This window comes from Marmota flaviventris, chromosome 2 (genome assembly GCF_047511675.1).
Source record: "Marmota flaviventris isolate mMarFla1 chromosome 2, mMarFla1.hap1, whole genome shotgun sequence".
Taxonomy (NCBI): Eukaryota; Metazoa; Chordata; class Mammalia; order Rodentia; family Sciuridae; genus Marmota; species Marmota flaviventris.
Genome location: NC_092499.1, coordinates 45693928 through 45716523, shown reverse-complemented (window position 1 = coordinate 45716523; position 22596 = coordinate 45693928). Strand labels below are relative to the sequence as shown.

At 34.3% G+C, this 22596-nt stretch overlaps 1 protein-coding gene across 4 annotated transcripts in view; it reads right to left on the bottom strand.

The window, feature by feature from the left end:
• Npas3 (neuronal PAS domain protein 3) overlaps window positions 1-22596 on the bottom strand; it is an 830624-nt gene that overhangs the window by 546294 nt on the left and 261734 nt on the right. The gene's annotated exons all lie outside the window — the stretch shown is intronic.

The following is a 22596-nucleotide window of genomic DNA, read 5'->3' as shown; positions in this document are numbered from 1 at the left end:
TATAAGCTTACCCCTCTCTTACGCCTACTCTCTTTCTTAGCCTGAAGTTTCCCCCTAGCACTTACCTAAAAGAAAAGCAGTATCTCAGCACCAACACACTAAGAATTCCTTTTGCCTACTCTTTCCCAGGACACTCAGGAATAATTAAGTGGAAGATAAATATGAGCCTAACTATATACCATTTTAAAAAGATGGAGATTTGCTGGTTTCATTGCAGAACACCCTAATCCCTTTCAAGTTGTTCATATACTTGCTTTCATATCTGACATAACCTCCTACCTGAAGGACATTTGATGAACAGCAGTGATTTGTTATAACTCTCAGTATCATGTATAACTTTAAAAAGTGAAGATTTTACCCCAACTTGTATACATATTAGTTACAGCTGACTAAATTGCCAGACATTACACATGAAACAAGACTTTCCATATTCATTTTATATGCCATTCTGTGATTTATTCCTTCATTATTAGACCATTTGCCTTGGTAAAAGAACTAATTACTAAATTCACTAACACAAATGGGAAGAACTAACTCATCGCACTGCCCCACTAGGTGAAAGTTACAAGAAGAATTTCATTACAGCCTTGATTCAATTATACTTTAGTTTCATTTCAGTAATATATGTCTACAGACACTATCATCTTTTGTCATCTTAATTTCTTAAGACTTTTAAAATAACATGCAGCAGAAAATTAAATAAAACATTACATTTTACGTCATTTAAACTACTTGAGTTTTTAAATGCAGTATTCATTTGTCCTCTGTATCAACAATGATTCATCTATCTTTCTGATCCATGATCTACTTAATCTAAAACTTAAACATAACCATTCAGAGTTTATTCAGAAGAATTTATGTTTTATAACATTAGTCTGTTGGACTATAGAGAGAAGATGGAAATAGAAATCAACTAATTGTAAGAACAAGGAAATGTTTTCAATAAAAATCATCACATTTTTAGCTCATCAAATCACTTCTATTTATATTCATATTGATATAATTCATTATCTCTATACTTCATGTTTGAATATTATCAATATAAGCTCTAACATTTATAATCCCAGAATTGTCCAGGCTCTGCAGGTAATATATTTGCAATCTCAGTAATGTCACTGGAATTAATGTTATATATTTATTAGTTTCAAATTGAGCATGAACAAAGATATGCCTTACAGACTTGAATTTATCAATCATTTGCCTTTCTAAAACATGATACTTCATTTTTTATAAGCCAGTCAATGTGTTAATTTTTTGGATATTTCATTTTGAAGAATGTAGTATGAATTCATAAGATGAGGTTCTTTATGCAAGCATGGAAATGTATACTACATTCTGCTTATGAAAACATACATGAGAAAAACCAAATATATAAATATATTGTAAAGATGTGCATTTTAATGTTATAATTAAAGCATATGCAAAAATGCATCGTATATATACTGCATTCAAATATTTTAATATATTTATCTTCTTTATGTAAATACCTATGCATAAAGTTCTATAAATAAAATTGTAAGATAGAGTGAATAACATTTCAACACAGAAAAATGTATGTATATGCAAATCTATAGATATATATATGTATGCATGTATTTTTCCTGATTGAACTTTATATACTACCCTCCATTTTGACTGAAACAGTGAAATAACTAGCATGTTGCCTCTCTGAAGCCGAAAGCAATTTCCTTTTCTAATTTTAGTTATGCAAAGCCTATGGGCATCATCAGCATTTAGTAATTAGTTTTATAATTACTGCTGTTTTGCTCACTGTCATTCAATTTTTCTTACAACATGGTCTGGGATTGAAACATCCCACATCCACAGCTGTGTAAATTGCTATCCATTTATATGGCAAAAAAAGTAACATTCCACATACATCATTATTCAGGCAAGATTGTGTTGCTGGTACTTAGGTGATGCCTTGAGTGCATAAGCTGCCCACTAAAATGCCAAGGAAAATGGCATTCCACGTTCTAAGAAAAGCTAACAGGGTAGAGAGAGGACATGAAATCTCTAGAATAGTAAGATTATATCAATGAGCACAATGGAACTTTAGAAGTCTAAAGACTGTGATATCAAGACAAGCAGTTCAAATGTTAAGTAAATGTGCTTTTTTTTCTGTAGGAAAGATGAAATGAACACATGTCTACATATCCATGGTTAGTGTTAAGAACACTATGTATCTTCAAAAAGGCAATCAAAGCTTTAAAAAGGTTTCAATCATGATATATTAAATTTTTCCTAAAATATCCTGAAAAAAATGAAAAATACAGCTCATAACTTGAATACTTAAATTGTATTTCAATATGATTTATAAAATTGAAACATTGATTTATCTCTCATAAAGACTGAAAACTTAAAAGCTAAAAAAGATTTAGTATAATATTGTTGTGATAATATGAACTTAAATAGCTTCTCCACAAAACTCAGAGCATTCTTTAAATACACCAGTTGCAGCTACGTTATTCCTAGATTTTGGGAAATCAAGATAAAGTATTTGGGGCTGGGGTTGTAGCTCACTGGTAGAGAGTTTGCCTTGTACATGTGAGGCACTGGGTTCAATCCTCAGCACCACATGGAAATAAATAAATAAAATAAAGATATTTTTAAAAAAGAAAAAGAAAGTGTTTGTGAGTCTCATATTATAGACTCAAATGTTTAGACTAAACCTGGGGATGTTCATCAACTAAGGTCTCAGGGAACTGACTTCAAAGGCGGCTATAAATCTCAGGGCTCTCTGTCTTGGGAAAAACACATTAATTAGCTCCAGAATTAAGAACCCATCTGATGTTAATCAAGTCAGTCAGTCTCTTTGTACCTCAGTTTCCTCATTCATAAACTATAGAGTCTTTCTGCATGGGATCACCAAGTGGCTGAAGTACAATAACAATTTTGAAGGTACATTTAAAATGGCAAAAACTCCTTCATGTACCTGCTGCAATTCCAGAATGTGCTCCTTCAGACCTCTGGCCACAGCAAAAGGCACTGGCTAGGTTGTTCTTTAGTTTAATTACAAGCAATTCACTGAAACTGCTATTGGATTCTCTCACAAATGCTTTGCAAAATTTTTCATATTAGAAACTCTTGTTTCTACAAACATAAATAACAAATGCTTTAAGAGTAGAAATGCATTTCTGTCTTTAAGCACTGGCCACACAGAAGGTGGATAATATATACTTTTTATTTTAAAATATAATATATACTTTTTATTTTAAAGCTACTATGTAAGTGACACACAAGAGCAAGCCAGAGCTTAAGGTGAAACAAAATGAGAGAAGCTGATAGTCGGGGAGAGAGCTGTAGGTGCAGTCCACCGTTTCTGAGCTAACAGCAAGCATTGAAAAAAAAAAAAAATCCTTTCTTCTTTGATTCTTTTGGAGTAGAAACAGGAAGAAAAATTCAGAAAAGACAGAAGGTAAACCAGAACCAGCCCTGCCATATTTCTGGCATTGAACCCTAGGATTGGGGAATATGGAACGTGCTGATTAACATGATTAGAAGATAAATCAAGGAGATGCTAAGCATCTTTAAGAATTTCATCAATAGAGATGATGAGATATACTTGTGGCCAAAAGACTCACTGGGCCCAGTGTTTTTGAGTGTGATAAGAAACTCAGATTTAAAAGTTCTTATTACCTTGTGAATTAAATGGTAGTGGATTTGGATCAAATACTGCAATTCAAATATTCAAGTATTTCTTTTCAAATTTCTTTTAGGATCTAGATATGTGTGCCTGCATACACCACCTACTTAGAGATTCTCAGTATTCCTTTTTCCAAGTGTTTCTACCTCTCTCAAATATAAGACATGAAAGAAGGGTCTTTTAAGGAAGGAATAACAGAGTCATTGATTTCAATGTTGCCACAAGGATTATAATCTGCTTTATGTTTAACTTGCTAGCTGCCAACTTTTAATTGAATAAAAAAGAAAAGCCATCTTTTGGAAAAAAAGCTAAAGAGATCAACCATTATTTCAGTGAACAGAAAGACCACAAATACCCACTGTTCATTCATACTATCATTTAACTTATGCATGCAGATAAAATAAGGCCAGAAAAAAAGAACAAAAAGATTTCTCTTTAACACATATACTCAGAAATTAACAAAGCTTAAAAGAGTCTAAGCTTAAAGGAGGTGAGTGGGAAGGTGGAAAGGTTTATTTATCAAATACAATTATTTTAAATTTAAAAACTGTGGATAATACCAAATTTATTTTAAAACCATGTTTTGCCATCAGTACACAGATCTTCATTTACACATTAAGTTTGAGAAAGTGAATTTATTTCTGTACTTGGTTTTAACTAGTTTCCACCTTTTAATTTACATGTTAGGTATTTTACTTTGCCATTACAGACATAACTATAACACCATATCTACTCCACTCATCAGAAAGCCCCTGAAGCCAAACCTCTTACTTCAGCAAATGTTTATACAAAGTTAGTTGCAACAGGAACAACCAAAGTCCAAATAGAGGAATCTGATAAAAAGCAATACAAGCTTGAAATGGAGTGGAACTTAGTATTCATAGTTAGAAGAGTTCTGGACTGATAGTGAACTTGATCATTATCTGAACATACAAAGAAAAGATATGCAATTTTTTTTTAAGCCCCAGCAAAGAAGAACAGACACACAAAGCATGACATGTATGTAAAATGTCTTTGTGTGCTCTGGTCTGGCCACCAGGCCAGGGTTTCTTCATCCACCAATGCTCTCCAGTTGAAATTATCATTAGAACTGAACAGGCCGTTAGATCTGGGAGACACATCAGTCTACACACTGGTTAGAATCTGACTCCACTAAACATTAAAACTGCTAAGGACAGAATCATTTAATAAAATAGAACCAAAACAAAGACATCCCTAACCATAAAAACACCAATGGTTTCTTTATACCTCAAATCTTTTTTTTTCCGTATTTATCTTTTTAAATTGTAGTTGGACACAATACCTTTATTTTATTTGTTTATTTATTTTTATGTGGTGCTGAGGATTGAACCCAGGGCCTCGCACATTCTAGGCGAGCGCTCTACCACTAAGCCACAACCCCAGCCCTACACCTCAAATCTTCTTGTGGTAATTTTTATCAACATTCCTGTTTGCATCCTCCAAATCCTTTTAGCCTGCTTCTCACTTTTCCATTTCTTAGCTTCAGGTTGATTTAGACAAGAGTGTTAGAAAGAGTCAAGAGGAAATACTTAGAAAATGTTTTATTACCCACTCTTACTTGAAGATGCCTTGTTTATGGAAACTTTAATAAAAGTAATCATCAATTTATAATGGAAACTGCCACCAGAAGAAATTTCTCCAGAAAATGAGAGAAAAAATGCCAGCAAATCAAAATAGGTTTTTAGAATGTTCAAGATCCCTTTTAACTTAAATATATGTTTCATTTTTTGGGCTGTGTAAGAGACTTCTTTTCCATTAGTGCTCTATCTAATATGTATTTGAATTAGTAGCATATTTATAACTGGTTACAAATCATTTTCCACATTAAGAATGTACATTTCAAAGAAAAAAGTCTTCATTAAAGAGTTTGAATAGGAATAAGACTAAGGAGGCAGCCAATGGCATACTGTTTCATTATATTTAGAGGCACAGAGTATATAAGCTCAGATGCAAGTTACTATAATTCTTAAAATATATCTAAAATGAGTATCTTACTTTTGATAACTAAGTTCCCTTAAGGTAATTTAGGCAAGAAAAGGTCACCTCTGAGTCCCTTCTCCAAGTGCTAATACCTAGTAATTCTAACACCAAATGCTAAAGAGTTAAAATAGGCATAAATTAACTTTATTGTCAATCATTACATACAGAAGAATAATTAACTCAGTATGTTTATTTATCTACTTTTCCTACTTGATTAAATGAATGATTGATGACAGGTTCCTTGTTTTCTTTTCTTCCTTTTTGTCAGTATAAATGATCAGTATGAAACTAAATGGTGACATTAAAATGAAATCATTAGCAACCTAAAATGCAGGGTGACCTACATGCAAAAGTCTCTCTCCTCACCACTGAGAAATCTAATCAGATCCATTCATACCCAAACAGATATATAACATAGTTAATATATACTTCCTAATCAGGTCTTTCCCCTCAATTTCTCTTAGTTTGCTATGCCTGTAATTATACTTCAGGCCATTCATTTCTTTTAAAGCCATTTTAATAAAATTAATTTATAGCATTCTGGATTCATTTTTGGTGAATTTTATGAACTATATTATAGGTTGGCATTCGTGTTCTTTACTAAAACTAAGGGAAATATCAAGACATCCTTAAAGTAGATTCATTCAAAATTAAAATATCAAATAATTGATTGATGATCACTTAATTAATTTGATTGGTCTAGGATTTGTCATAATTTGATAACACTTGAAAAGGTTATTAGTTCTAGTTCTCTGCAAATCAAGTGACTAATATCAGCAATAGAGATCCATAATGTACAATCAATCTGAATATAAAACTATTATGCTTAAAGGGTAGAAGTGATGTATAGTGCAATGGGGAGATTCTTCAGTTCCCAAATCCACTGTCCAAAGGGAAATATTAACATCTCTGAGAAACCCGAATTCAATATCTAGCTTGAACTGACTTCTCTTCTGAGAATTGCTTAATCTTTATTTAAAATGTTAACACTGTTGGACAATTTTGTACTGCACTTCTTTGAACAACACTTGTGAAATGTAATACCTCTAAGGAGTAGGTTAGATAGGGAACACAATGCGAAAAGAAAAAGAATAGTAGAAGTAGAGGAAACCAAGAGAGAGGCTGGCAGAGCCAAGTCCAAGAACTAAGATTTCACTAATAGCATCAACCAGCACCTCTCATTAATTGCAGAAAGGTTGAGGTTTGCCACAGACACAATTCAAAAGAGAAGGCATAGCAAAAGAGGAGAATGAGTTCAGCGACATTGAGGAGTTAAAAATCTGACACTCTTTAACATTGGGCAAGTCATTCCACTATTCACAATATAATGCTACAGTGTGCAAAATCGTGAAAAACAAACAGCTTAAGTGCACTTTGAAATTATGGTTTTGATGTATAAACAACTTTGAGTGAGTGATTGAATATGGTTTAGTTACTTGTTAAGCCAACAGAACATGCTTTGTTGTGGGAACGAACTCCTCCAAAGTAGCCACACTCATTCTCTGAGTCCACCTTGACAAAACAAGTTGGTTTTGTCTAGAGCAAAGTCTGTGGACCAGATCTGAATTGTTTTCTTCTTGTGGAGTTAATCACTCAAAAGCCAACATAAACAATGACACCCGCATCAACTGGAACACAATCTAAGCAATTGTCTTCTGCCACTCTCACTCAATCTCTTTTGGGGGTACTGACTAGAAAGTGCTGGAATGTAATGGCTGATAAGATGGCATGGTAGCAAAATACACACCAATTATTTCCATAGGAAACAGTATATGGATTGAAATGATATCAATTTAATAAAATGAGTTTTTAGTCTCCTTGCTCTTTTAAACAGAGGCTAATATTAATGGATTTGAACCTCCTGAAACATTTGCATAGATCATGAGTCAAACTGAATGATTCATTTGATAAAATTATTCAAGATACAAAGTATCTAAGTTCATGTTAAGAAAGCATCGTTGAACACCCATTTTTTTAAAAAAATATTTATATACATATATATATATATGTATATGTATGTATGTATATGTATGTGTGTGTGTGTGTGTATATATATATATATATATGGATAGAAGGAGGAGTAAATTTTAGAAGTTCTACATACAAAATAAAAATTAATGCTAATCTTATGGGGTTTTTAAAATATGAAATGGAACAATGAATATGTAATATCTTTGCCTGTTTTTCTACCCAGTTAATTCCAAAAAAAATGCTTTTGCATACTACAAAAAGCAGTATGTCAACTCTATATTTGGAAAAGATAACACATAAGTATAAAGAATGATGATAGACCTCCAGACTGTGAAATCAAAAAAGGTTAGACTCTTGAAATCAACAAAGTAATACTGGGCTTAAGTTAAGCAACAGGAATGTTAGAAGGTCAACTGTGTGCCTCCAATACATTCCTGAAATACATTACTATTATACACAAGTCAGTAGTCCAAATGTATCATGTATAGATACATTTTCATTCCTTTAAGAAAAAAATTTTAAAATAAAAAATATTTTATTTGAGGGAGTCATCAATTGTTTTACAGAAAGAACTCAGCTTTCACAAAATACAATTCGTCATAGAAATCCTTTGAGAATTTCTCAAATTTATAAAAATGTAATTTGAGAAACTTACTCATAAAACATTTTATATACAAGCCACTGGAACTTATCTATCTCACAAGGTAGAGTAACGCTCCACTGGCAGGCACAGAGAAGTAAAAAAAAAAAAAAATTACTTACGAGTGTCATGTAAGTTCTTAAGAAACTCAAGAAACATTAAAAAAAATTCCCATGTAACAATTTGAAGTATGACACAAGTTACTTGAACAACTGTTTTGAAAAGCATATCTATATTTGTAGGGTGAAATGACCCACCTTTACCAACTTCCCACCACCACAGCATGTGCTTTCTCATTAGCATCTATGAAATGTTGCAGGGATAGACAGCCCAAATCATTGGATTACAATTAGAGGAGAGCAAGTACACTCCTGGTTTAATCGTACATATGACTCCATTTAATTGATCATTTCTGGCTCAAATAAAAGATTGGATTTCTAAAAGAAAAACAACAATAACAAAGGGCTCCACATTCAGAATTAGAGCAAGCCTCTGATCAAGGCAGTGAGTATTCAATAGCTCACCTTAGTCCTCCTTACAGAAGGCCCTCTCATCTTCTCAGCTCTGTGATCTCCCTTTGAGTCTATGATTTCATATCTTAATAATCTAGAGTAGATGGTCTAATTCTCTCTCATGTAAATATCAAGTGTAGTGTTGAATAAAAAAAAATTTAAATGATTCAATCAGTTTGAGACTTCCTTCCCAGGGGTCTTTGATTTATAAAAATCATTTTATTTTCTTAACTCCATCACTAGAGTGAAAGACAGCCAAGTCTACTGCTGTAGATTTTAAATAACTGAAGCTCAGAGGACAAATCTGAGTTTAGACCTGGTTTTGATACTGGAACAACTGCACGGCACCTATGATGTTAAATTACAGAGAATTAACACATTAATTTGGTGCTGGTTGTGTAAATGCTTCTAGCATTTCCTTTATCACTTAAACTCATTTTCAGAGAATAGATTGCTGTAAAAGAATGTAGGCTCATTAAGAGTTTATTTCCTCAAAATGCTGAAGGATGGCAAGTTTCTACTGCAAGGGGATCAGCAAACAGCATTTGTATTTCTTTATCTGGGGGGTGGGGAAGACTCTTGTTTTTGAGCAGGGATCACAGGTTTGAAAACGAAAATTTTCATCTTGTCACACTCTGCCTTATCTCGTTTCAAGGCTGGCTGTGTTTTCTTTACACAGAATAAAATTTTAGCAGGAGCAGAAGCCAAATGCTTAAAATGAATGATCAACTTACAATTCGTATGAATCTATTCTTTCATGCTGCTCTGCTTAAAAATAGCATCATAAATGCACATCTGCAAAGACTGTGCAACCCCCCTTTCCTGAATTGTACAAATTATTAGAGTCGTTGACAAAAGATTTTTTTTGTTTAGGGGTTGGTCTGGGCACTCTCTTTGGCAGACTGCCACTTTTCTAGCAGTGGAAATATTGCTTGCAGAAAGCCACATTGTACGGAACAGCTGTTCTGCTAAAACATTGAGCTAGCAGCCCAAGGAATGGCTGACTTCACATGTGAAGCAAAATTGTTCCCTCCCTTTGTGCTAATTTAAATGAAATAAAAGTACAAAACATTCTCTTCCATGCTGTCTAGTCTTCCTTCTCAATTACAGGCTTTAGTGAGACACAAGCAAGCACACCAGGCATGGAGGTGAGCCCTTGACTCTCCACCACTGCCCTGGTGGTGCACTTGAGCTTTGACCATTCAACTTCAGGGTTCTCAGGAGAGCAGCTCCTCCTCTAACTCAATCCTTTCTATATTCAGTTCTTTAGATGCTGAGGGAACTATATACGTTATCATTTCAAAGTTTAAAAATACATCTCATTCCAGCATTTTTCCATCTCCTAAAAAAAAATACCAGAGAAAAGATTATACTTCATTAAGCTGTTGGTTTATAAAGTAAGGTGTATGATTCATACTTTTAGATGTTTGAGACAATGTTCAAATAATAGAAACATACACAAGTATTCTTCATCCTACATGGCACTGCTGTTTAAAATTCTCTTCTAGGCTTTGTACATTCACCTGATTTTTCAGGGAACAAATTCTCATTGAATGTCACCAGGCTTTCAACTTTAACTATATTTACACGTGAGAAATTATTCAATATCAATGAGTATAGAGAGCTAAGACTTTGAAGAACTCTAATTTGAAAGTAGAACTTCAATAATTTTCTTATAAAATAAAAAAATATTTAAAAAGTACTTCATATTATACAGTTAGTCAGTATGCTCTCCTATTAAAAACTGTGTACCATTGAAAATCCTATCCATTTTTAAGATCCAGTTTAAAACTACCTTCACACTCTCCTCATCTGGTATTAATCCTCTGTCAGCCTACAGCACTTTGCTTATGCCTAACCTCTAAGATATTAGAATAATATTTTACCTTATTATTTTGTGAGAATATGTCACTCCCACTATATTATCAACTCCTACAGAAGAGGGTTCAGTTTTTCCCCCTCTTTGTATTCCCCATAGAGTCTAATCCAGAGTCTTGTAATGTAATAAATATTCAAATACTTAAAGGATGAATATGTAAATAAAATTTAAGGAGAAATATAATCCATTTCTAATTTTAATGACAAAAGTGATATCCTAAACCTCATGATTGGATTATTTCTACGAAGTCAAAATTTTGAGGAAGAAAAAATATTTATTACATTCATTATTTCAATAAATTGGTCTTGCATTTTATATATAGTCTATTTTAAGAATTCTTTTGTTTTTCAATCAATTCAATGAAATATCTACATATTAATAATTCATAAAATCCGCTTCTATAGACCTCATTATCTTAAACATTAAAATAACATTAAGCTGCCTTAACATTCCCAAATCACCTGTCATTTAAGAAATACTTTAAATTTCCTCTACCCTCTCAGGCTACAAGACATTTTTTACACATTAGATCTTGTGTCAATGTAAGCCTCCCAGAAGATGGCTTCCCAGCTCCCTGCAGTGGAAGGTACACTCAGACAGCTGGGTTCTCAGGTCCAACTTTTCAAACAAGAAAACTAAGGTCAAGGATTTGTCCACAGTCACTGACACTCAGGAATATCCAACTCCACTGATCAAGACTTTGTTATCAATAAGCCATTCTGAAGACAATTTAAGATGCCTGAGATGGTTAATTACCATACTCCAGCATTGTGCACATGGACTATGTCTTTACCATAGGTTGTGAGAACTCCTCATGTTATGGACTGACTGAGACTTCCCCAGAAGTCATATGTTGAAATCCTACATCCCCAATGTGATGATATTTGGAGGTAGATCTTTGGCAAGTAATCACTAAAACCCTTATGCAGGAATTAGTACCTTTACAAGAAGGGACTTGGAAGACAACAATTTTCTCTCTCTTTCTCCAACATACTATTCATGAACCAGGAAGAAGGCCCTCATTGACAAACAGATCATGCTGGCACACTGATCTTGGATTTCCAGCCTCCAGAATGGTGAGAAATAATGCTTGTTGTTTAAGCCAGCCATCTATGGTATTCTGTCATAAAGCCCAAACTGACATAGACACCCTGCAAGAGTCTCCTTGTTTAATCTTAGTAGAGGTATTATTTTTCTTTTCCAATTGGAAATGTTCACACAGCAACAAATTCTGTGACTGACCGACAACAAGGATGTTGGGTCTGATTGCCCACCAGATGTAAAGAATGACATAGCATAAGCTGAGCAAATTGTTAACAGATTTTTTTTCTGCAACTTCAGGAGTTCAATATCCACAGAAGATACAATGAAAACACTATGGGTCAGGTGTCAGCTAAGCAAATATCACTGCACCACTTTACAAACATCTCTGAGAACACCCAAAGTGAGGCTTACCTGCATCTGCATCCCTGTTTTTCCTTTCATAGCTTCCCAGAACATACTAAATTTTACACATTTTGTTATGCTATCTTCACATCTCTTTTCGAAATGGAAAATGATAGCAATTTTGCTTTTATGCTAAAATTCTTGTAAAAACCTGGATAGTATTCATCTATTTTTATAGAAGAAAGCCAATATTTTAAAGTATTTATATAAAACCCAAACTGTGTACACAGTCTGTTTTCATCATCAGTGCTGATATTCAACACAGTCTTATTTCCCAAACTGTAAAATTATATATGAGTGATGTGCTTTAATTACAAAACATTACTGAAATTCTGTTGGTTTCTGGCATGCTTTGGGAAGTTAGGACTAGGATCTCATTGAATCGTAGCATATTCTGAGCACTCAGTACACTATCTAGCGCTCATCCTAGAGCACTTAACCAGCACCTGGTGATTGACCGACCCTATGGACAACAGGAAAAGTCCATGACAGCTATTTCCTACTATGTTCTGTTTCCTGAGGAGAAGCTGTAAATATTAAATTATGCTGTATAACTTGGCCATATATCCTCACTTTGTGCAGAAATGGTTTTAGAAATATGTTAAATTCTACTTGCAAAAGACCAGGTCAGCTTTACCAATCTTATTCATTGTAATGATGGCCATAATATTGGATTCTTGATATACAAGTCTTAAATGTACTATTTCTAATTATTTTTATGATAGTTACAGCCACATCATTCCTTAAAACATCAGTTGAATCAGAGAGATAATTAATAAATTATGTGGGGAAATAAATCAAAATGTATTACTTAACCTAACTGATCAGTTAAAAAAATCAGTTAAGTCAAAATAACTAAATAATAGTCCTTATAGATAATGTTTTAATTATGTTACTTTTTCATAATATTCTGCATCTACAAAGGACTATCTGAATAGCTCTAGTTTGAATAATTTGCCATATTAAATTGAGAAAGCATCCCAAAACAATAAGCCAACTGTGTCAATAATTTAACATGACTTTATGCTCAATTTTCAATAATATATGCAAAGCAGAAAACAATACATTGATGGTTACCCTAATAAAATACACCAACACCACACCCTTAGCTGATACACAGTTTAGTTGTGCTGACCATTGTAATAAAGAGATATAAGAACATACATTGTCTCTGAAGATGATTTTTTAAAAGATATCCCAAGCCATGCATTGTTACTGCTGTATATTTTAACAAGAATCAACTTTTTATAATTAGTAGTATGCTTCCCATGGCAGTGGGTTCTAAAAGGTCCAATGGTCCCCATCAGTTTCAATGCTGCAGACAGAGGCTGGCAACTTATGGGCTGACCCACAGTTCACACATGAACCATTACATGCACATACATCCATGCATAATGTAAATGGGGAAAAGGGTATTTCAATAGTGTGTGACTGCTGTCAAATAAAAATCTCTTTTTCATGCATGAAAGTGTGCTAAACATTAGGAATTCCAGTGGTTTGAATTCTGGCCCTGACTTTATTTACTGTTTTTGTCCCTCAACTTCTCTCTACATTGGTTTTCTCAAGAAAATAGCAAGGGAATTAAAGCAGATCTTCAAACCAAAAGTTCTATTGGCCTTCCTTTCCTGCCCAGGCTCTGACATTTACTGACATATTATGGACCCAGGAAGGAACTGAAAAGCTGCAGTCAATCAGTATTCAAAGCCACATTAGTTTTTACAGGTGGAGGTCACCACATGTTTATTAAGGCACAGCTAAGACTTATGCACAGTATCTAGAAAGCCGTTTCTAAAAATTAAAGCCACAGTACAATTTCAATCATATAAAGCAGTCAGAGGTGACTCCTTCTTTGCAATGCCCATGAAATATTGTTATCCGCTGAGCACTGAAACTATATATTGGGCTTTGCAAGAGGTGATAGGGCTAACAAAAGCACATTAAGGAATTCAGCCCTAAAAAACAGAGCACATAAACTTGGAAGTCCTAAATAAGAGACAAAACAGTATAATGCAATACCACGGGATGCCATGACTAAAATATTACATTGTCAAGAACTAATAAACTTTTAAAAAATAAGTTGATATGCTAGAGAATATAAGAATGTTTCCTAAAGTTTTGTCAAGAGAGTAAAAGAGGGCTGGGTTGTAGCTCAATGGTAGAGTGCCTTGCCTAGCAGGTGTAAGGCACTAGGTTCAATCCTCGGCACCACATAAAAATAAATAAATAAAATAAAACTATTGTGTCCAGTTACAACTAAAAATATATTTTTTAAAAAACCTAGTAAAAATAAAAATATATAAAGTTTCAGATTCATATTTTGTCTGTGTCATATACTTGGCACTTATTTTATTTCAAAGTTCATTATGTGCTGTCTTTTTTTCCCTTTTATTTTAATGATTACATGTGTTCAAATCTTGTTAATTAAAACAGATTGAAAATTTTAAAAGAAGGAACTGTATCATATATTTCTGGACCTATAATCTAAGACAGATATGATACCTTCATGTACAGGGAAATTAAGTAAAGAAAAGAAAAAATAGAAACATTATCAGAATATGAAGAGTGAGAGAATGTAGTTTGAGTATTTGTTAATAAACAGCTTCAATAAGCCAAACAATCCAAGGAGAGGCTAAGTTGAGACAATACTTGCTAAATGTTTTCTAAGGAATTGGGGTTTAGTATTAAAAAGTAAGTAATCATCCAGACCAGAATAACTGACAATCCAAATGAGAAAACTGAGGCAGGGAGAGGGGACACTGGTACATTCAATTTGATTAAAGGCTATCCTATCATTATTTATTGACCACATTTATTTCTCTAGGAAATGTAAAAACTGCCAAGGCAGAGAACTGAGTGGACCCACTAAGAGAAGCTGAGCAGATATTGTTGAATGAACTTGAATTTTTAGGTCCAAGATACCCATGGGCTTCAAGAGGGTGTTGTTTTCAACTTTCAACTCCTCTGCTTCTATATCACATGACTCATATGACAGAACCTGGGGCAGGGACAGGAAGTTCATCCAAGGGGGCTGCCACTCCCCACAGCTTCTACTCCTCACTGCTCATCTTCCCTTTGTTTTCAAACTAGTCTCATCATTCTCCCTCCATTTCTTTCTACTCTTCCTTTTAATTTCTCTCTCCCTTTTTCTTCTTTCAAGCTTATGACAGACCCACCCAGAGCTCTCATCAAAATTATTTAGCTCTGCTGGTAGTAATCCCCAAATACAATTCAGTTCGACATATTTCAACTTTAAAACATGTTAAATACTCTCACAGGTACTGTACAATGTTCTGGATATTAAAAAAAATGAATAAGACGACCTAGACTATTCCCTCAATTAGTCTAAGTCAGAGATAGGTATGCAAAGAGATAAATTAGAATATAAGCTGAAAATAAAGCAACAGAAGAAGGTAACAATAACTTTCAGATGAAAATGACTAGTGATAGGTGAAGGAAAGAAGGTTTACATAAGAGAATGTTATCTGAGCTGGGTTTTGAAAGTTGAATAGTTGTTCAATAAACACAGAAGGTGTTGGATCCCAGAACACAACACTTCAAAGTATAGTTCGTTGATATGCTGAGTACTGTGAACTGAAGGAGACTAGAATGGCCTCAGAAGCAAGATGTCCTTGCACTATCTTTACTTTGTTCTGTACAGCTCCCTCAATGTGATCATAGAAATTAGAACTTCTAAAGTATGGAACCAATCTAGATGCCCTTCAACAGATGAATGGATAAAGAAACTGTGGTACATATATACATGATGGAATATTACTCAGCATTAAAAGAGAATAAAATTATGACATTTGAAGGTAAATGGATGAAGTTGGAGAATATCATGCTAAGCGAAATAAGCCAATCTCAAAAACCAAAGGCCAAATTTTCTCTCTCATAAATGGATGCTGATCCATAAATGGGGGGGGGGCATGAGGAGAATGGAGGAACTTTGATTGGATGAATGAGGGAAGGGAAGGGGCATGGGAGTAAGAAAGATGGTGGAATGAGATGGACATCATTACTCTAGGTACATGTATGACTACACATATGGTGTGACTCTACATTGTGTACAACCAGAGAAATTAAAAGTTGTGCTCTATTTGGATACAAAATCCATTCTACTGTCATGAATAACTAATTAGAACAAATTTAAAAAAAGAAATTAGAACTCCTCTCCCCCAGAGTAAGTCATAAAACCTGGAAATGTCTCCATGTGATTCTCACCCTTCTCTGAAGATTCTTCTATGAAGAAAAGTTGTACAAAGAGGTGGAGAAGGATTGAACAATAGGGCTTGCTGGGTTCTCCCCTTAGTTATTACCATAGCTTTTGTCCAATCATATTTCTACATGGTTCTCCATTCCTCAATGAATCTAAGCATAAAAATACACAGTTTTCCCTGGATTGGGGGATCTTCATTTCTGAAGACTTTAACATTACATAAAACTTTAATTAAATAAATTCATCACACTCCTCTCTTGCAAATTTGTATGGTTGTGTTATGTGAATGTTGGCCATGACCCTTGTGATGGTAAGGAAATAGTATTATCTTTTCACTCCTACAAGGAAAGGTCATCCTAGTCAGACAATGGCATGTACAAGGACATAAATACATGTTGTATGGCAACTGGTACTGCTGAAGAGAAATGAGATGATAGTGGAGAGATGGGCAGATTGATGAATTTTGATGTAGGATGCTTGAGAATATACATACTTTTGTGCCATACTTCCAGAAACCTTTACAGAATTTTCTCATTTATACTTCTTCGTGTGTGTGTGTGTGTGTGTGTGTGTGTATGAAACACAAGGAGTACCCCTGATTACCCATTCCTATCCTGTACCCTATATTCATGAATTGGATCTGTGTTTTATGTGTGTGTGTATGTGTATACATATATACATAAAACTTGCATATATATGTGTGTATACACACATACATATTCCTTGTTCCTGGACTTTGGTCTTGCTCACACAGCTTGCTCTGACCAAAGCAGTGTGGACCAAAAAGACAGCACTAGGTGTAAGCCAAGCCTATGATGTTTGTTCCCTGGTAATAGCTAACTGGTACATCACAATATTCATGTATTCTCAATAAAATATGCTTTTCTTGAGTCAGTGTTTAAAATTGAGAGTAATTCTAGGTGCTCAATAATTCCAAATATACTTGGGAATGATGGTTACCAGTCAAACCCTTTGATAGTAGCATTGTTATGGTTTAGATATTAGGTATCCTCCAAAAGCACAAGTATGAAACAACATAAGAGGGCTTCGGGAAGAAATGTTTATGAGTGCCTTAACCTAATCTGTGCATTAATTTCCTGATAGGGATTAAGTGAATGGTAACTATAGACAAATAGGGTGTGGCCAGAGGAGATGGGTCATTAGGGACATGTATTGGGGTATATATTTTATCCCTGGTGAGTGGAGTCACTCTCCCTGTTGCCTGGTGCCATGTTCCCAGCTGCTTTCCTCAGCCACACTCTTCCAACATGCCTTACCTTAGGCCCTCAGAAAAGGGGTCAGCCATGTATGGACTGAGACCTCTGAAACTGTGAGCCCCCAAACAAACTTTTTCTCCTCTAATAGTTCTTGCCAAGTCTTTTAGTAACAGAAGCAAGAAAGTTGACTGAAACAAGTGTGTAGCAATGCCATATGATATTTTTCATGCTGAATTGCTTTGTTATTTTTCAATTGGTTGGAGCACACCTTTTCATGATAAACTATGACAGTCCAAAGAATTAGTCTCAGAGATATGTTCTGCCATCATAGAGCCCCCATTTGGCAGAACGCCCTTTCCAACCAGTAACACAGAGGATTACTGGTAAGCATAGTTATGTAAACATTGCTTGCCCAATCGTAATACAATGTAAAAAGTTAGTTCTTAGATGAGTTTCTTTCAGAAGTTCTACTATAAATCTATAAAATGACAATAGCATGCTTTCTGGAAGCATACCCAAGAAAAGGCACTCATATTATATCATATTTCCATATACTCGTAAGATCTGGCACTCACTCCCAAAACAAACTAGCAGTGAGCACTGGTGCCGCTCAGCTTTTGGATGGTTCTGTTCCATTTGGTGCCATTATCATCTGGGTTGAGACAAACGGAGTTAGAGACCAGAACAGAGGCATTGGTCCTTATTCTACTGAAGATGATGGAAATAAGAATAGGAATCAAGAGAACCACGTTTCCATTGTTTACCCTACTCTCCAAAAAGTCCCACACAAAGCTTTTTGCTCAGAACTAAGGGGTTCTCTCCGTTCAACACTCTGCCTGTGTAAAAAGAAAAACAGGAATGGGCTGAGTATGCATGACTGGGTATGAAATCCAAGAACTTTCATCTTACAGGTTTTTGGTAAGAAGGAATATGAACTTGTCCTAATGCACGGACGTCACTTAGAAGAAGGAAATGGTCCTTAGCATTTGGTAAAATGGGAAAACAGGAAATGGAGGACCTCTGAACTGTTTAACCTAAGAAGACCCATCACTCAGATGGTCTTAGAATTTCTACCTTTCTACTAAAACAAAAATCATTTTACAAAATGCTGTCCAAGTTTTAGGGACAACCATTGTAGCTGTAACTCAATGTCACTCTAGAAGATCATCTATAGTCATTTACCCTGGGAGACTATTGTAAACGAACCCACTGAGCATCATTGTTTAAATAAGAGTCCTGTCTTTGACAAAGGATAGGTAACAAGTGGCTTAAATAAAGACTGCTAATCTCTCCTCTCAGAAAAAACTACTACTTAATTCACAATAGATACCTGAAGAGTGAAGACAAATTCTGTGCAAGAGGTAAAGCTCTTCACTAATGTGTTCAGGCAGTTTTAATCACCAGTTGCCTTGCATGTTTTTCAACTGTTCCTTTTCAAGGGCTAAGGGTGTCTTATATTTTCCATATTTTAGCATTGTTGGCTGTCACAGACATAGGAAAATTGTTGTTTAAAAGCTTCAATATTTAAATTGAAATAAAACTTATGCTTACAATGGCAAATATTCCTGGATTAATAGAGTTGCAGCAGACACACTCCAAAAATTGACTGAAGTCTGTGATATTAGAAAGACAGAAAATTTATCTAGTTTTAGCAAATGTCAAATCAGCAGCTATTGCTTTTAAGATTAATAAAAGATATAATGGTTTCTAGATAGCCTCTAAATAGAGATTACTATGAATGGAGAAGTGATTTACCAACAGTCACCACAATGAGATTTCTTTAAAGGTTACAATCATCAGTTATTTAGCTGAATGAAACACTGCTGAGAATGCCTGGTCATTTCTTGAATAATGCATAACGTTCATTGTAGATTTGATCTGTATTATAACAATACAGATATTTCTAAAATAATAGGAAAAAATATCTGTTACTTTCCAATTGCTTAACATATCATTTCCATGAGGTAATTGACTCAGGACATATTATACACTGTCACCTGAGTGTTCTTCCTGCAAGCATAACTCGTAATAATCTGTATAAAATGGATATCACAAAACAAACTCATCCACCTTTATAGACTGTTAAGAAAAGATGTGATAAACACAGGGCAGAGTAAAAGACCTTTCTGAAGCAGTAAATTAAAATGATTAAACTTCTACATAGTTGCGTGGGACAAATTTAAATTTAAGCTTTGAAATTTAATTATTAACATGATCAACTCTTCACATTAAAAAAAATGCTGCCTACATAGTGTAAGTACTTTTTATATAAATTTCCAAATGCCTTTAGGTTTATTCAAGAGACTGCTTGGAGAGGCACAAAGTATAACGTCTATCGTCTTTATTGTTGGATTATGAACTGACTTCACATGGTGCTGCAGGCTGTTTATATAAGCTTGTTTATCCACATGAACTTCTTCAAGGGCATAACATAGAAGACCTTAATAAATTAAAATGAATTTCTTTTGATGTTGTTGTTTCATGAATGTTTGATCAGAATGAGTAGCAGTTTTGAATTAAAGAACTAGAGTAAGGCAATAAATTGTACATATATTGCACAGCAGAAGCAGCAGATAGAGAGTACCAAGTGCCTTTCTAGTAACTTTTTAAAAATACTTTTTAGTTGTATTTGGACACAATGCCTTTATTTTATTTTTATGTGGTGCTGAGGATGGAACCCAGTGCCAACATGTGAGGTGAGCACTCTACCACTGAGCTACAACCCCAACCCTTTCTAGCAACTTTTAAGAGAAACAGCAGAGACTGTATGGAGTCACCATGCACAATCTCCAGTTTTAGCCCATCATCAATTTACTAAGAGTGGAAGTAAACATGTACTAACTATGGATGTTCTGACATCATCTGGCTAGAATTATTTAAATAACAAAATCTCTTATCTCCTTCTAGGCTCCCCATTGTTCTTTAGCGATACCACCACCATGCCCTTCCATAGACAGCAACACCCATGGAGGGCAGAGGCCATGTGTTATCATCTTATTTACCCTAATCATCATAAATGGTTATAGAGCTGATAGAACCACACAAAGAAAAAGTCAATTGCTAGTGACAGTCTAAAGCTCATAAAATTCTCACTTGGAATGTTTAATAACGAAGATTCAAAACAAATGTCATTTATAAAAAATATGATGTGAAAGAGTGCTAGACAGAAGGCAAGAAAACTGGATTTTTGTCTTATATCTACTAACACTTAATTGCAAAGTCATTTCTTATCTGTAAAATGAGGGAATAGTTCTATGTGATCTAAAAGCCTGCATCTGTAAAAGGCCATAATTCTAAATGTAAACTGGAATATCACATCAGAGAGAATGAACAAACAATGGAGCCACCAAATTTTTCCACTTTAGTCACCAATACTTCCAAGAAAGACTATTCACTGCAAACTCCTTTTAAAATAAAAATAAAATAAAAGACAACTATGCTCAACAAAGAAAATACAAGTCCAGTTTAACAATTTTTGCAGATTGAATAATAATATTTTTTTCCATTCTGTGGGGTTTCTAACATATTGGACTTATCATTTCATTTTGCATGATTTGGCATAAACATAAAAACAGGCATGCCTCAAACTAGAGTGAAAAAATAAATCTAATGTATATACACTAAAAGTATATGCACATCTTTACTTTGGGAAAGTTCACTATTACTTTAGTACCTAGAAAATGCATTAGGGTCTTATCAAGATTATGTCTACATTCTAGAGGGCAGAAGAACTATAAAAGGACTGAAGAATGTGCCTTCATTTATTTGTCATGGGCTAACTTGTACTGACATCCTGTCCTTGAGAGGTACCTCTGTTGTGTATTCTCTTTAACCTTAACAGCGTCATATACTCTAGATCAATGGTCCACAAACTATGGCCTCTGAGCTAAATTCAGAGGCTGCTGCCTGTTTGTAAATACAGTTTTACTGGAAAACAGCCATATCCTTTCATTTACATATTGTCTATTCCTTATTTCAAACTATAATGGCAGAATTTAGTAGACTCCAAAACCTAAAATATTTACTATATGACCCTCTACAAACAATGTTTGCCAACCACGGCTCTAGAGAGAAATAACCTGTTAAATTTAAATTCTAATTTTCCTCCTCTCATAAGCATAAGTAAATTCTTAAGTAAATAAAGTATCCCTTATCTGAAATTCTTGGACCAGATATCAGAAATCAGGTATCGGGTTTTTTCAAATTTGGAACTATCTGGACATATGTAATGAGTATCTTGTAGATGGGATCCAAGACTGAACAACAAATTCATTCATGTTTCAGATATACCTTATAAACAGAGCCTTTTATACAATATTTTACATAATTTTGCACTTGATACGAACTGGAATTTCCCAGTTGTGGCATCATGTTGGTACTCAAAAGTTTTGGTATATGTCAGGTTAAGGATTTTCAGATTAGGGATGCTCAAACTATAACACATTTATACATGCATGTACACATACATAACCACAGCTCTTACTATGGAATCATAAATGATCACTGCTTTTGACCCTTTAATTCAATCAGTCCTATAAAAGAGTTTACCCTCCCCACTAATACCCTTTCCTACAACAGCTAAAACTGTTGGGATTTTTCCAAATGTATTTGGAAAGGTGTCATCACCAAATTAAAGCACATAATCCAGTCTCCCAAATGCCTAATTTTATTCCATGTTCATCAAGGGCCTAAACACAAGGTCAGGACATAAGAATCTAGCAGACATTTTAAATCCTACGCCTTGAATAACACAACTGTAAAGACAGAAAATCAATGGCCAACACCACATATACCTCAGTAAATGGTATGCATGCATATTCAAGTGCTAAAAATGCCATAAAGTATTAGGTATTTGGGGAACTCATAGGAAAATACCTCTCTTGAATGTCAGAGTAAAAAAGACCCCACATTTTAAAATAGTGAGCTTAAAGTGTAACTGTATCAAGCATCTGAAGAACAAATATATGTTTATAACTTTTAGGTAATATGTCTATAGAGAAACATGAAACATTAATACATGGATTGATTTTTATGGTCAATAAAATCATTAACTCAAAAATGCCTGCTC